This window comes from Lichenostomus cassidix, chromosome 1 (assembly GCF_008360975.1).
Source record: "Lichenostomus cassidix isolate B80296 chromosome 1, HeHo_3.0, whole genome shotgun sequence".
Lineage (NCBI taxonomy): Eukaryota > Metazoa > Chordata > Aves > Passeriformes > Meliphagidae > Lichenostomus > Lichenostomus cassidix.
The window spans coordinates 28,070,263-28,086,424 of record NC_139479.1 but is presented as its reverse complement, the minus strand read 5'-3'; the positions used below and the strand labels follow the sequence as shown (position 1 = coordinate 28,086,424).

General features: G+C 36.7%; 1 long non-coding RNA gene across 3 annotated transcripts in view; it reads left to right on the top strand.

The window, feature by feature from the left end:
- LOC146444404 (uncharacterized) overlaps nt 1-16,162 on the top strand; it is a 156,775-nt gene that overhangs the window by 24,972 nt on the left and 115,641 nt on the right. For all 3 annotated transcript variants that reach the window (XR_014850595.1, XR_014850596.1, XR_014850594.1), the window contains exons 3-5: nt 2,985-3,048; nt 4,615-4,837; nt 4,999-5,065. This is a non-coding gene — a long non-coding RNA (uncharacterized LOC146444404). The remainder of the gene's footprint in view (nt 1-2,984; nt 3,049-4,614; nt 4,838-4,998; nt 5,066-16,162) is intronic.

The following is a 16,162-nucleotide window of genomic DNA, read 5'->3' as shown; positions in this document are numbered from 1 at the left end:
TAAGAAAATGTTGATAACTCCATATGGTAGAAAGTCCACATAAACAATGACTTTGAACAGGCCACATGCTGAGATAGTGACACTAGGTTAGTGTAGCTATCCCCTCTAGCACAGCTGTAACTTATGCCAGCAATAAAGGCTTTCTGGCAGTGTGTTATTCCCCAATTCTAAAAGCAAAGAATTTTTATCAATAACAGTGCTTTTAGATTAATATAGTTGCTTAAACATTAAAGCTTCTGCAGCATAGCATTTAACAGCACAGTTAAAATTAAAACCATGAATAAACATCCCACCTCAGACTGACATTATGTTGCTGGCCATTCCTAATACAGATCTGACCATTATTTTACCACTGCTTATGCCAATAACATTGCCTGTAGGAATAAAATGTTTGCTTGTACAGTGGGTCTGTATTTCAGACCGGATTCTCCCAAATGAGAGTGGGAGTCAAACCCAATGTACTGAGTCATGGTAAAGCTCTTTTCAAGTCTGAGGAAAGTGTAACTCACGGAATAAATTACTGTACACAGCATTTGCTTTTGGGCCAGTTAGCCAGTTACCACTTTGCAAGAATCATTCAAGTGCTCTTATCTCCTGTTCTAAAAGGCTTGCTTTGACGTGTTCAAACATTAGCTGCTTGTTACAGGAAGACTTACTTTCCAGGAATACAAAGATTCAGTCTTTCATCAAACTGTTCGTAGCGGTACATTTACTCTCCCTGAAAAAATTGTTTCTGTTGATATAGTTCAACTACATTGAAGAAGAAGAAAAAGTTCAGTTCTGAGCAGATGGTTAAGATGACTGACTGCAAGCCAGGGCTAAGAAATTACTAAATATTGCTTGTGTTAAGAGCACTGCAATTTCTCTATATATCTTGCTTATGACTCTTTGGCTATTTTCTTCCTCCCCAAGAAAAATAGGAGTTAGGAACTATTTTAAGATATTTTCTCTTTTTCTTTTTTCTTCTTTTTCTTTTTTCTAACCATGGTGTTACTATCTTCTATTTATCATAGCATTTTCCAGCAGCAGGGGGACCACAAAAAAGTTTTGTTCTGTGATGTGGGAAGTAGTTCTCCAGAAACGGGACCAAGACAGAAATCTGCCTCATGTTATTTACAAGAAAAAACTTTCAAGACTTATGTGAATCTCTTCATACTCAAACATTTCCTCTGACTGATTTTAGACAGCTAAAGGTTTAAGCCTTTATTGGTGTCACTTTTGGAAGTTTCATTCTTAACATATTAGGACTGATGAATAAGGCATGGGACATTCCACAACATCCCAGCTGGGGGATTATGCAGCTGGACAAAATTATCCCCATTAGTTTAGTTTTTTAAATTATAAACCTTCTCATCGTATCTGAGAAGTAGAGACATTATTGGACATAAATAGCGACATATTAGGACAAAATAATTCCATAAAAATAATGTTTTAATTTTGAACAAATGTGCCTTTAGCCAGAATTTTTGTGAGATGTCTTGTGACTACTGCAAAATGGGAATAGACAGTGATTTTTGATTTCTGAAATATGATGATTTAGAATAGAAAATCTGACTTTGAGTTACTTGCACTCAGAGAAACACAACATGTGATGTGTTCTGCTCCAGCTAACCAACATAACAATATTGAATGCCAAATCTTCAATATCAAGTACTTGCAATGAAGTGCTCATAAATGATACACCTTCATTCAGGGAATAATTCTGAATTATAAATCTAAGTAAGTCATTACACTAGTGCTCTCATACAATTCAGAAATAGAAAAAGGAGATGAGGTTTGTCTAACAAATTATTTGGAGTGAATTATGCATCCAGCAGCTACTTTGAGTCCCTAATCTGTATTTTCTAAAATCTGTATGGGATGTCTCCTCTAAAGATTTTGCAATATAATTACCTAGATCAGCCATTTCCCAGCTGGATCGTCTATGGCAGCATCAGTGTGCTTATGTATTCCTGAACAAGACTGCTTTATACACCTTTTTCTTCTGCCACTTCCATATTACCTTTCTAAGCAGATTTGTCACCTGTTCTGGGAGACACTTTGGCCTCTATTTCCTTCAGTGACCTAAAATAATTAAGAGCTAAATCTCCTGTCTTCAAGAACTTTGGCATAATCTTAAATTTATGCATATGAGTAGTTTCATTGATTTTAGTGGGTCTCTTCAAAGGAGTACATTTAAGAAAACTGATTTGAAGTTTTGGGCTTTTAGGAGATTTGTCTTATGATGTTACATGCTTCCTATGTTATCATTAAATAGATTGTTATTGCTCAGCAATGTCTGAAACATACACCACTAACCAAAGAACCTATGAATTACGTATAATAAAAACACTCAATAAAGGTGACTGATTTTGCTTGCATTTACATAATTATTTTCAGTTAGATGTTTGTGATTTAGATGGAAACATTATGAAATCAGAAAAAGATTCCATGTGTTAGGATTTTCTTTTGCTTATGAAGGGTACTTTGGGTCACATTCCCAAAAAACCTCAGCATTTTATTGCAGATTACAGAGGTGCTTGGTAGTAAATTTGGCTCTGAGTATTAAGAAAAATTGTGTATTTTTTCAGCCATTTGTGGAAGTAACATTGACAACAGGATATGTATAAATGAAGATGGCTGTAATGCATTTCACTGCTTGTAACCTATACAGACATCACTGGAGTGCAGCAGTCAGCTGAAGGAGCTGGCTTTTGGAAGGGAGAGGCGGAAGGAAAATCTAAATGGGTTAGCTGTTAAGAACAAGAAGCTTTTGATTTAAGAAATATTAAAAGTGAGTTCCTGGATCCTATTCCTGACCCACACCCAATTAATATATTTTCCAAAACCAAGACACTGTACTTGCAGGATTTATTTAATATTAATGGAAGTATTAAAGGGATAAACTAGTACCTATAAGGTGCTTTTAATTTTTTTTGTCAGGTTTTGTTTCAAAAATACAGATGCTGCTTCTGACCTAATTGATCAAAACTGCTTTTCTTCAGGAAACAGTGCAAAATATCTCCTTTTCAAGGCAAATGAATTTGGGGACTGCTGAGAGAGAGAAAGGTAATATATGCTAGAAGCGCCAGAATTTGAAATGTAAATGAGCCTTCAGCATAACATGCATTTTGATATTGCTCATACAACCATTCAGAACTTGTATTTCTTCGTTTGGATGCATAAAACTAGTTTAAAATTTCTATTACAAGTATTTCTTCCTGCTACTTTTCAAAATTTCTTGGAAAGAGTATTCCTCAAAGTTATCTTATTACTCGCAGGAATTTCCACTTCTAGGCAATCTCACACAAAAATAAGCATAATAGTTAAATAATTTCACCAATTTAAAAATGTATTCAGAATAAATTATTTCTTTTTATTAGTGATTTTTGCAGAGATGTCCAAGTATCTGCTCCCAGATCTACTTAAAAAGTTTATTTTTCTTCCAGCAGCAAAGTTCATCTGTTCACTTACTGTGATAATTATATAAAGATTTTAATCAACAGAAGAAATTCTTTGGTAAAGTAAACAACCACAAAAATCACTACAATATTTTCTTACTGTGCACACATATGTTTCATAAACAAAAGGATTGCCTTTCATGAGATTGAATTCTGATTTAAAAAACCCCAAACTATTTACACACTATCTCCTTGTTCTTTAGATGAAGTGCTGAACAAAGAGTATTGAGACACCTCCCAAGAGGTTGACCTTTCCCCTGTGATCAAACCCCACTTTCCTCTCTTTTCTTCTTTTTAATAACTGCATGGACACCATTTACCAGATACAAGAGGAATAGCTTACATAAGGACACATAACCCAGGACTCATTTTAATATTCATGAGGTCATTGGCGTTATTAAAGAAATTCAAGTAGGTAGTGAACACTGGATTGCGTTCTTCCACCATATATCTTTTATCTGGCTGCTACTGTGAAGCATTACTAATGCATTTTTAGCTTCTTCTTCCTTGGAATTGAGCTCTTTGGTGGACACGTAATACATGCTTTAGGTTCTCCAGTGTGTGTACCTACACTAACAACCACAACTATTTATAGTTGCTACCAGGGTCCTAAAGAAATGAGAGTTCCCAGACCTGGTATGTTAGCTTTGAACTCACTGAAAGAAAGAAACAAATAATTTAGAAAGTTCCCCCTCAAGTCAAAATCTAGAGGCTCATTTCCCGCATCAGATTTTTTTTCAAAACTTGCTAGGAAAGGCCAGATTTAGGTTTCAAAAACTGTGAGGTAAAAAGGAACCCCTTATTGTTGCTGGGGTTTCTTTCTGTACAAATCTTGACATTTTCCAATTGTATCTCTATACAAAACAAGAGATCATTTTAGGAATAAAAAATACAATTACTACATGAAAGGAAACAACATTCAAATGTTGTTAATTAAATGAGGGAGTGGATGTCAATGTTAATGTGTAGGTACATAAAAAGAACCTTATTTTGCAGATGTATGACAGGGCTCCCTGAAGAACACAAGTTTTTCTATATTAATTCCATGGTAGTTGAAAGCTTCATAATCAAAAACACCTTCTAAGTTTGGCAGAAATTTAACATTGGCTGTTTAAAATAAAAGGTCTGTATGGAAAGTTCAGTTTTGTTTTGTTGGGTTTTTTTATGCCCCTAGGGTGATTGTGGTGGAGGAAATATTTTTATCCAGGCCTCAGGAAACGGTGGTCTGGCTGCAGTGGGGCGGATGGTTACACGAACAGAATTCACTCAGGGCAAAGCCTGCCATCACTTACGTTTGCCTCCAAACTGCTGGACTGCAAGAGCTAATGTCAATATCCACCTGGAAATGTCCAGTGAGGAAGCTGCTGCCCTGAAACAACCCTTCAAGCTCAAGTGAGGTGAGTCAGAAATGTGCAAGATATTGGCGTGGACAAGCAGAATCCCACTCAATTATATTCCAAACAAAAAATCTATGAGAGGCCACCACATGCCTCACTAATATAAATGGAATAAAATTACAAGAAACATAGTTTTCTGATTAAGTCGTTCTGCTTTTCAGGTGAATATTTACAGCAAAGGCAATGTGGCATCCTGAAGTTTGCAGAAATCCTGCAGATTTTCTGAAGGTAATTTTACCAATCTTCATTTCTCTTTTCAGGACTTTAAAGCCATTTCTCACTTGCCCCTTCTAATACAAGGGAGTCTATTTCCTATTCCAGACCTGAAAATTGATGCACATAAATCTATCTGGGTTCTTCTGCTGTAAGTCTGCCCATTCTGAGCACCTTACAAACTGGTTGTCTTTTCCTTTGCTTCTTTAGAAAATATGGAATGAAAATGTTGACATCAGCTGTCAGGCTTAAAGTGCGCACAGTTCCTTAAATCCCAAAGGATCTTCCATATATAAAGTTCACTTATAACATCATTTATGAGTTTAATCAACACTCTGTCTGATAACCATTCAAACACAAGCAGACAAGTATCTATACTGATGGATTTCATTTATGAAAATACTCTATTAGGCTACTATATTTCAGGGTTTTTTTCTCTGTGTATTCCACTTTTGATATACTTCCCACCACATTACAGTTTAATTTTCTGTGTAGCCCAATTTTTTGTTAGACATTTTTCTAAAAGAAACCCCTAGCTTCCAAGCTTAATAGCCATTGCTCTATCTTCCACTTTCTTCACCATAAAATACGACAAAATGCACTCTATTTTTTTTGTATTTGTGACTGTCTTTTATCTTCACTTATAGATGTAGAATTGTTTTCATTTTTTATTAACTTTGCTAGATGTCAGAAATCATCTCTTAGCTAAGCCATATGTATTTGAAAATACTACAGGAATCTCAGAGGAAAACCTTACAGCAGGTCAGCAATAAATTTGGCGGGGGAGGTGGGAAGGGGAACATGGAGGGAGGGGAGAAATACTGTTAAAATATTACAGCTGATACCAGGCATAATTTTTACAACTGGTCAATACATTGAATTATTAATTCCATACAACTCAATTTAAAAACAATATAGTGCATTAAGAACAGACAATAAAATAGACTATATTCTAGTTTGCCTCTTTATTTGACAAACCAAGGTATTCCCACTAAAAAAAACTAGTATCTGGCAAATTGCTTGGTTCTCAACATGTGATGTTAGCTGGTGGTATAGGGAGCTGAGTTTTCACTGTAGTCATGATGGATTAGCACCAACTTTGGTAGCACTATTGAGAGACCAGCAAGAATATGAGATTCAGACATCTTTTTTACATTCACCTTGCCTCAGACTTCATTTTTCTTTCTTCAAATATTCTAGACAAAACTACTCAGTAGTATCCAACAAAGAGTCCAGGGAGATAATCTTGTTTTGTAAACATTGAAAAAATTCTGGCAGTCGCTCCTTTGAAGGGTTCCAAGGATTATGTGCCTGAGAGCAAAGACTTGAAGTTTTAAAAGGATTCATAGGTTTGATATAAATCCGAAACCATTCCAACTTGGACAAGTGAGGAACTTTTGGGAAAATATTTTCAACAGAGGTTTCACAGTGTTACAGACTCATGTAGGTTGAAAGGGTCTTCAGGAGGTCTTTGGTTCAGCCTTCTACTACGAACAAGTTTAAAATTGAATTCAGAAGTCAAGTTGCTCAGGACTTTGTCCTGTCAGGTCTTGAAAACCTCTAAGGGTGGATTCCATGACCTGTCTGGGCATCCTACTCTAGTACTTTATTTTCTTCAGTTAAAAACATTTTTTCTTAAATCCACTCAGAACCTCTCCCATTCCAGCTAAGTACATTATCTCTTGTTCCCTAGCCACCCACCTCAGTGATAGACTTATCTCTGCAACCTGAGTAGCCCATCATAAATGTTGAAAGGTGGCTCTGAGGTGCCCCTGCAGCCACCTCTCCAGGCTGAACAAAACCCAGCTGCCACAGATGTCCATTCTTTATAGCAAACGTGCTGTTAGCCCCTGGATTATACTGATTTATGTCTGTCTTGCTTTGGGTTCCCAAAACTGAGCACAGTATCTGGATGTGGCCATGTATAGAATAGTCATTCCCTCAACATGTCACCCACACACATACTTCCCACAGAGCAGTGAACTGGGGTGGGTATTTAGGAAATAGGAAGCCCTTACGCTCTGAGGCATGGAGTCAGGCAATGGGCATAGCCAGTAAAACCTGTGCAGAAAAGGCAAAAAAAAAGCCAGATGGGGATCTTCATGGGTAGAACAGAGATCAGGACAGCCTAAAGATGTCTAAGCCCAACTAAAAATTTTGAGATCAGACTTTTACTGTGAACAGTGAATCTCATGTTGAATTGACAAAGGATTTCACTACAGTGAGTGAAAATTGAGCTGGGTTAAAGGACCAGCTATGGGGAAGATAGTGAACTGAGAAGGCTGCAGCAGATTGAAATTTAGAGGGCATCAAGGTTTGGGAAAACGCAAGGTGACATCTGTAAAAATAAATAATATGTGAATACATAATCAAATGCAAAACATTATGCATATTTAAAAGGCAAATTTTTTGAGTTCTTGACTATGTCATTAGAGCTTTTGGTTGTGTGTAACGTGTATCATTAAAATCTATTTTTTATTTGCATTGTATCATATGCTGTTATAAGCAGTTGACTTTAAATTCCAAATAAAACTAAGAGCAGGCTATTTCTCCACCTTAGTTCTATTGACAAATAATGGAACATCAGCAGAGCTCTCTGAAGGAAACTCAAACCCTCAGAGGCTGTTCAGCCTTTGATATTCCTTTTAAAACTGAGATTTTCTTTTAAAGGAAACTCTGAAATTTAGTTTTCTACCTTTCAATTCTTTTCAGCTGGAATCAGTAGTCATAATCTCTTCCTTCTTGAATAGCAAAATCTGAGTAAACCATTCATGAAGGTTGTCGCTGTTGAGCCGCTAGCAGAGAAGAGATCCCGGATTCTCAGCATGGCATAGAAAAAGCGCTTTATTATTTTGAATCCAACATATATATAGACTTTTCAGAGGTCACCCAGACTGGTCAGTCAGAAACCTCCCCCTAGGCCTGATTGGCCAGGCCTGAACTGTCCAAATCTTGAGACACTGTTTCAACAACATCCAAGCTTTATCTTTGTTTATAAAACACAGGAGAATGTTCTCATGGGAAAGACCTGTGCTAGCCACAGAAGGTTACTATTTCATGCACAGGAGTAATGCAGCCTCTCTAAGTTGAACATGATGTTATCTCTAGAAATATTATGCATAAGATTTATCTTCAAAGATATTTCTGAACTTAACTTGTGCATATCTTAACACTTAAGTTTGATTTGATAACCTGTCAAACAGATCTAATATGTTAGTGGTTTTCTGTGCTCTTCTCCATACTGGGAAGTACTCTTCACTAACTACACATTGGTAAAACGAGTAGTAAGTTTATTAGCACCATTCACAGTTCCTCGATGAGAGAAAGGGAGAAAACAAAAGGCTGAGTGAAGAAGCAAGAAAAAAGAACAGGAAGGGAAAGGGAAAAGGAAAAGGGAAAGGGAAAAGGAAAAGGGAAAGGGAACACAGAAATAGAAAATAATCATAAGTCTCTCAAAGTGTATGGGGACTTAAAAGAGCCTTAAAAGACAGTAGCAAAATAAGGAAGAAATGTACAACCATAGTTCAGCTTTCTTTGAAGACTGCATAGTCAGTCTGGATGTTGAGAAGTCAGGTTATTGATTTTAAACAAATTTATTTATTTTTTTAAAATGCAATGCGCTTGTTTAAAATATTAACTTGCTATCCTTGTGTCAAAACTCTACATACTTCAGTTAAAAGTGTGCCACCTTGCAGAACTTGTAAATTCACTGCTTCATGTTTCCAATCTCTCTTGCCTGGCTCTGTCTGCTTAGCTGGGTTCATCTCTTGTGAGGTGACATTAGAATGAGGATCTCAAGCAGCACAACCAGGATCACCAACAGAAGGAATCAGGATGAATCCTGGAATATGTAGTCCAGGCAGAAACGCTGTCCTATAGTCAAGGTTGGAAGCCTGAAGAACTGACCTGTCAGAGACATGAGGCCACATGTCAGTATTTCCACGGAGAAATATTTTCTTTCTCAACTAAAGTATTTTGGGGTTTGATTTTTTTCATCAAAATGTCAACATTTGACACACATAATGTCAGTTTTCCAGCCATTCTACAGTAAATTGCACCTGATACAAATGTATGTGTATGTCCTCTGTTTTTCCATACTACATGTTTTTTCAATAAGAAATTATGGAAAAAAGCCAAGATCTGTCAGAATCTATAGGCTCTAATAGTGGGATTCATCCAACAAAATACAAAAATCTATAACTGAGACATCTACATCTGAAGTTGTCACCCTGGACTCTCTTCATAATCAATGGAGAGAAATAGGCCCTTTTAGGGTATGAATCCTCTCCTCCTCAAGTAGATGGCTAAAATAGGTCAGCTGAATCATGTTTTAAAAACATCTCTTTCTCTCCATTGGCATTAGAGTGAATCTATGGTGACAACTTCAGACATTGACAGCACAAGTTAAATAAAATACTTGTGCCTTAAGAGGCCATAGAACGGTTATTCATAAACTTGTCCTTTTGCACCATAATTTCACCTGTTCATTTTATTTGTTTCCAAATATATGACTTTTTCTCCTCCCCTTTTTCCCTGTTAAACCAGTCTTTGAATCTTCTTTTTTTTTCCTACCTACACTGCCTTGCACATCCTTTTTCTATTCTTCTCATCATTGCAAAATCAGGCTTGAAGCCAAATTTCAAGACAATATCTGAGATAAATAAATACATGCCATATTACCAAAACTGTGAGATTCTGCAGTACTGCCTACTTTTCTTGTTAGTGTTACCACTAGTCTGTGGTCTTTTGAAATACAAGCCCTGTAACCAAATTATTTATATCAGTTGTCTGATACAGGAGGCCAGGATCAGACAATATATTTTCCTGGCTTTTTTCTCTACCTGGACTACACAGCACCCTTTAACAAAGGATGTCATCTAACATAATAATGAATTTCCAACTTCTCTGTACCTGTCTGTGGATGCCACAAATTGCAAAACTGTTCTCTTTGATGCCTTTGCTCACATATGAGGCAAGAATTTTCCAGTAATTGCAGTGGCTTGGGAGTGAAGACTGCAAATACAAAGTCATATAATTAATGAAGTTAATAAGTGGTAGAGTCAACAAAACCTTTCTGCATTTTGCCATGCCACAATCCTAGAAGTACGTGCCAGAGACATTGATGTCCCTTTTGAGCTCTTCTGGAAATGAAGCATGAATGAAAGTCTAAAGAGTGGTTGCAGATCTTTCCCATTAATTTCTCCAACATGGAGCAGCATTGCAGTAGCAGCATTCTGAAGGAAAGCAAACAGCAATAAATCTGACTTCCCTCTGGGTAAACCCTGCAAAGGAATATAAAAGAGTGAGGGATGGGGTATGAATTTCACTTCAATGCACCAGTAATCTGATTGGACTAAATCTGGGGTGGAAGACTCAGATTAACTCCCAGCTACATACTGCAGGTTTTCAAATTTTCATAGTGCAAGAAGCAAAGAGGAACTCTTAGATCATCTAATCTACTTTCTTCTTGATCACAGGCACTTATCTTTCACACAGTTATCCCTACCTTGAGCCAAATAGTTTCTCTGCAGCTAAAGTATATCTTCCTGAGAGTTATCTAATCTTGATTTGAAGATCTCAGGAGATGGAAAATCCACCACTTCCCTCTATAATGTGTTCTGATAGCTAATAGCTATCAGCATTAAAAGTGTGTGCCTTATTTCCAATTTGAATTCATCTGGCTTCAGGCTCCAACCTTTGGTTCTTATTATGCCTTCCTCCACTAGATTATAGAGTCCTTTCATATCCATTATTTTCTGCCTGAGAAGGTATATACGCCATAAGCAAGTCACCTCTCAATCTTCTGCTTCATAAACAGAAAGATCCAAATCTCTCACCAGAAGGCATTTTTCCCATTTTTGAAACATTTGTGTATTTCCTGTCTACCCTTTCCTGTAGCTTCACTGAGTCTTTCTGAAAAGGACTGCAGAGTTGATGCAATGCTCCAGCACTGTCCTCCCCAAGGTATAACAGAAAGATCAACTCTCCTGCTCCCTCAATGACCATTCAAAAATCATGTTGGGGATTTTCTACACCATCCCATTCTGAGATATTGTTTGGTTGCTTATCTAGTATGAATGCTCTGTACTTTAGGCCAGTCTTTTCAGTCATTCTGTTCTGTGGTTTTCATCCTCACTTGTAGAAACTAAAGTAAGGATTGGGTTGTAATAAAGTATCCTATTTCTAATAAATTCATTTACTAAGCATTCTCACAGAAAATTTTTTGTTGTTTTTGGGTTTTTTTTTGTTGTTTTTGGTTTTGTTTTGTTTTGTTTTGTTTTTACCTTTGACTTATCCATAAATGCTTCCAGGAGTAATTTTATGCTGACTTCTGGACTGTTAACAAAACACTTGACGTTATTCCTCTGGTACTAGTTCTTGTGAAGTCAGAGGAGAAACATCCCATGTTAGCTTTGCATTGTTTTGCATAAGAGTAGCAGCAGGGGAAAGGGTCTGACAAGTAATATTGTCTTGTTACCTTCTATAGAATTTCTTATATGTTAAGACTCATTCAGAATTATCATCAATGTACTGAATGCTTCTCCAGCTCTCTTATGAATTCTTAAGGGCTGGTTATCCAGTACTGAGGATTTCAGAATGTTAATCACTTGTTTTTGTTGTTCAACACCCTCTTTGATTACTAATGGGGAATCTTCTTCATTATCTTTATACAATACCAGTAAGCCTGAACTTTTTTTTTACCTTGAATAGTTAAGTCACCTAAAAATATTAGTTTTGGTTCATGTAAAAGTGCTGCAGAATTTGGGATGACCTGGATCAACAGCTGCAAGGCAACCAGGTATGGCAGGATTTAAATGCCATGCCAAAACCATGAAGGAGTCTGCTTTCCTTAACTTTTATATATGTGTGTGTGTATATATATATATATATATATATATATATACACACTTATATGTATATAATGTGTGTGTGTGTATATATATATATATATATATATATCAGTCACCCACGAGCTAAGGAAAGAAAGGTCAAATCTCCCCTTTCTTGACAGCGAATAAGGTTCTTGTTCTCTAGTCTCACAGAAAATGATGTAAGCACTATGATAAAGGAATTTTTACTGAATAAATGTTTCACCACATTTTCTAAGTACCTAGATACATATTTGGCTATTAAAAGCAAATCCAAATGCTGTTTAAAATGTTATTTCTCTATGTGCTGAAAATATAAAAAAAAAATACATCTGTTCATATTTACCTGAAATGAAATATATCCTTTACCAAAGAACAAAAAATCAGTTATCCATTAAACATACCTAAATATATAATTTTACTTTATCAGATTCAAACCAGAAAGCTTTAATAAGTCTGCACTTTCAACATCATATGGAGCAATTTTTCCGCTACAACTTTCTGGAAATTCTGCAATATATGTAGATTATTGTATTTGGCAAAAATTAAAAATGCCATGCTCTTTACAGCTGTGTTTGTCATACATTTCTGCTTGGTTCCTCCAGCTGCTTATATTAATTTTCTGCACTTTATGGGTTCTAACGGGGTATACATAGCTTCGGCCCATATTACATTTGTCAACAAAAAGTCTTCAATTAGTAACATCATTTCGTATCATTCATCTGCTCCAACCAAGGACAGTACCTACCCTGCCCATGAGCTGGAGCTCCCTCTGTCAGTGCAGCTCTTTGGCCTAGCAGAATGAGGTCCCAATGCCTCCATGTCCCTCAACAACAAAACCTTCATCTTCAAACACGCTGTACCGCCAATGTTTCAACAAGAGTGTTTTCTATTTTGTTCTTGTTTTTGGGGTCAGAAAGATTTCCCAGAAGATCATGTTTATTACCTTTCTCACAACAGTGCTACCATCCTTTTATCTGATATTTTATTTTATTCTGGTGAATACAGCATAAGTATGAAGACTTACTGATTTTGTTCGTAAAGGTTTCCAGTTGTGGTATGGTTAACTTGTGGTTTGCTCTTTAGCAAAATAATTGAGAAATGTCTGTAGCTGATCTGAGGCAATACACAGCAGTGTTCCTGCTCCTGTCTATACCAGTAATTAGAAGAGGTTCAGGAACTAATCTTTTCCCCAGAGTCCAATGGTACCAGTTGGTGAGGTCTACACTGCTTATGACTTTTCCCTTTTTTGGGGTGCAGATTTGTCTTTGAACCACCTTCAAACATAGTCTGCCAACCACTAAGCAGTGTTGATCTTCAACGTGATATTTTTAGGACCACTAAACCACATCAATGCTGTGCCTATCAATTAGCACACACACTCACAATTCATTAAAGACAGCCAACATACCTAGAAGCTTCCTATTTATTTAGCTACCTAAGCTCCTCTTTTACAGGGTGTTAATTTAGACAACTCAAAATTCATACCTTAAATGTCTTTGCTGAACCACTTTTGTATTATTTGATCACCTATAACTTAGACACTGTAACATCCCCTTTTGCCCAGGGTCAGGCTTGTCTGAATGTCATTACTGACCTCCATTGCTTCAGTGGCAGAAGAGTCCTGATAGGACTCAACTTCAGATTATCCTTAAAATGAGAGACTTCCAACTGGGACCAAGTCCAAGGCACAGAGATGTGAGTCACTGCATTAACCACTGAGATGCACTCCTGGGGTAGGAGGAAGCATCCTGCAAGGTGGATGACTCTGGGAGCCTGGCTGGAGTGATCTGCCCAGCATGGCCACCCAGCACTTCTCCAGGGAGATTTCCTCAGCTACCTGGGAGTCACCCAGTCCAGGTGCCTGAAGCTAGAGATTATTTCCATTCGGTGGGGAAAACAAACAAACAGAACAATAAAAAAAACAACTAACATGCAGTTAAAAAACCTTTTATCCTGGAATGGCTGCACATTCAGACACTGACAGCTTCCTCTGAATCATGCTGTACTACAGCCCCAGCCAGAAGAGTGGATTAGATAATATTGACAATCAGTGCCTATTCAAATGCCCATTTTAACTGAAATAAATACTGCATGTACCAAATAACAATATTTAGGATAGAAAATCTCACCTGTCTCCATTGTTATGTAATGTAATATAAATGCATATAGTTTACTAAATAAAATGGTTACGTACCACCTTGCTTCTTATGGCATTTATCACAAAAATCTACTCAGTGCAGTCCAGTACTGTGTTAGGGAAATGAGAGGAGCACTTATTTCTTCACATTAGTTAACATGTCAAAAGCTTTTTATCTCAAAGATATTAAATGGTAAGAACAGTGTGTTTCAACTTCTAAATTGTCATACATCAAAGATTTTGGAGGACTTCTTTTTTAAATTGACAGTTGTCATTTAATATACAGTATGATCCAAAGCATATTATTTCTGAATGTTACCAGGGAGATTTCATTGGCTTTTGTGACATTTCCAGTCTTTGGTATAATTGGCTAACAGCTTTTTTAACCTAATGTCTTTTAAGAAATAGTGTACCTGGTGGTCTGGGTATCACATCTACTGTTTTCTCTTTTCTTTGTTGTCCAAAAATGTTACTGTAATGATAAAAAGTGACATTATTTTAAAAGATAAGAAACACCAAAATTATTTTCTGTCTGACCTTTACAGTTACCAGAACAAGCGGCTTCTGTTAGCAAAATAGTTCAAGCTTTTTATTACAAAGGATATTTGGCAGTATTCCATAAGAAAAAAAAATACATGTAGTTCTTGTCAAGGGAAGTCATTAAGCCCTCTCTCCTTATGCCATGCTAACATTTTAACAAAAATAAAATTCTGGGTATTTTAAGACAGAGGAGGAAGTTGACTGTGAGAGGCAGGGATATTTCACATAATGCTCTTTATGAGTGTACTAATGCAGTTTTATGTCTTTGACTGCACCACTTTGAAGCAAATACAGTGGGTTTACCCAAGAGTTCAAGGAGATTTTGGTGACCTTCATTTCCCAGCTGCACATTTATGCATTCAGAGTTTTCTTCTTCACCCTGGCCTGTTTTGTTATTAGAATGATGCTCCTTCTTTAGGGGAGGCTGGGAGGTAAGGCAGATAAATGACTGAATGGCTCAATGTGGATAAATTGCCATATTTATGGTTTTTAAAATAATTATGGCTACTCCTCATTGCTTCTGTTTTATCCAGGTAAAGGCTTACAAGTCAATCCTTAGCTCTACTCCATACCTCTCATTTTTGATTTTACAGGTTACCACAGAATTTGAGAAGTGGAAGTGCTTGAGATTTCAAAGTCACATCCAGCATAGACCCTTTTAACCATTGTTGTTGTTGCTCTGGTTCTTCAGCTCAAATAAGGATGATATATGTCTTGCTTTCAGCTCACATGACAAAGATATGACATTGTTGTCACTGATGCTTAAGAAAAAAAAAGACTCACATTACAACAGCAACAAAAGTTAGAACAAAGCCCTCTTTCTTGTTGAAAGAGTTTGCTGGTTTACTGTCTTTTGCTCAGCTGGTGGTACTGAACCTAGCCTGCAAATGGATGAAATATATTTTAGGTACATGAAAGCAAAAATAGTTTTTAAAAACATAACATTCCTTTAAGAAAATAATTGGAGGCAGCTACAGTCATTAACTCTGGGATATGTAATTCTTCCCACGATTCTTAATATAAATTGAATGCTGTTGCATGCCACAGTATTAAAGAATATATGAGTTAAAAATCCTCCTTCTTTAAAGACGAGTGGTCTAAACCCTGAAAAATTGCAGTATATGCAAATGAACATAAAGGACTGACTTTACTGACCATTTCTTTGTGTTTGGGGGATAGATTTCTGCATGGCATAATATTTCCACTTGCATTGGTTTCCTGGCATGAAAATGTTTATTGCACTCATTAGCTAAGAGGATGTCGGCACTGGTCCAATGAACACAGATCTGCCTTCTGATTTCAGCCATTAAATTGTAATGGGATTCATAGGCTTAACATTGTGGGTGTGAGAATAATAAAATGGAACTCCATCTTTAGCCCAGTTACCATGGATGCAGTTAAAGGTCATAGTGGCAGCTGCTAACTAGTTGCCTTTTTAGCTGTATTTCCCCTCCTGCTATGTGTTTTTGTGTACCTTAGTTTCCGCAGGTCTGCCTTAGAGCAATTCCACTTCCCTAACTTGGCATATGGGTGTCTTCCTCAGCATGATCGGTGCATTCCCAT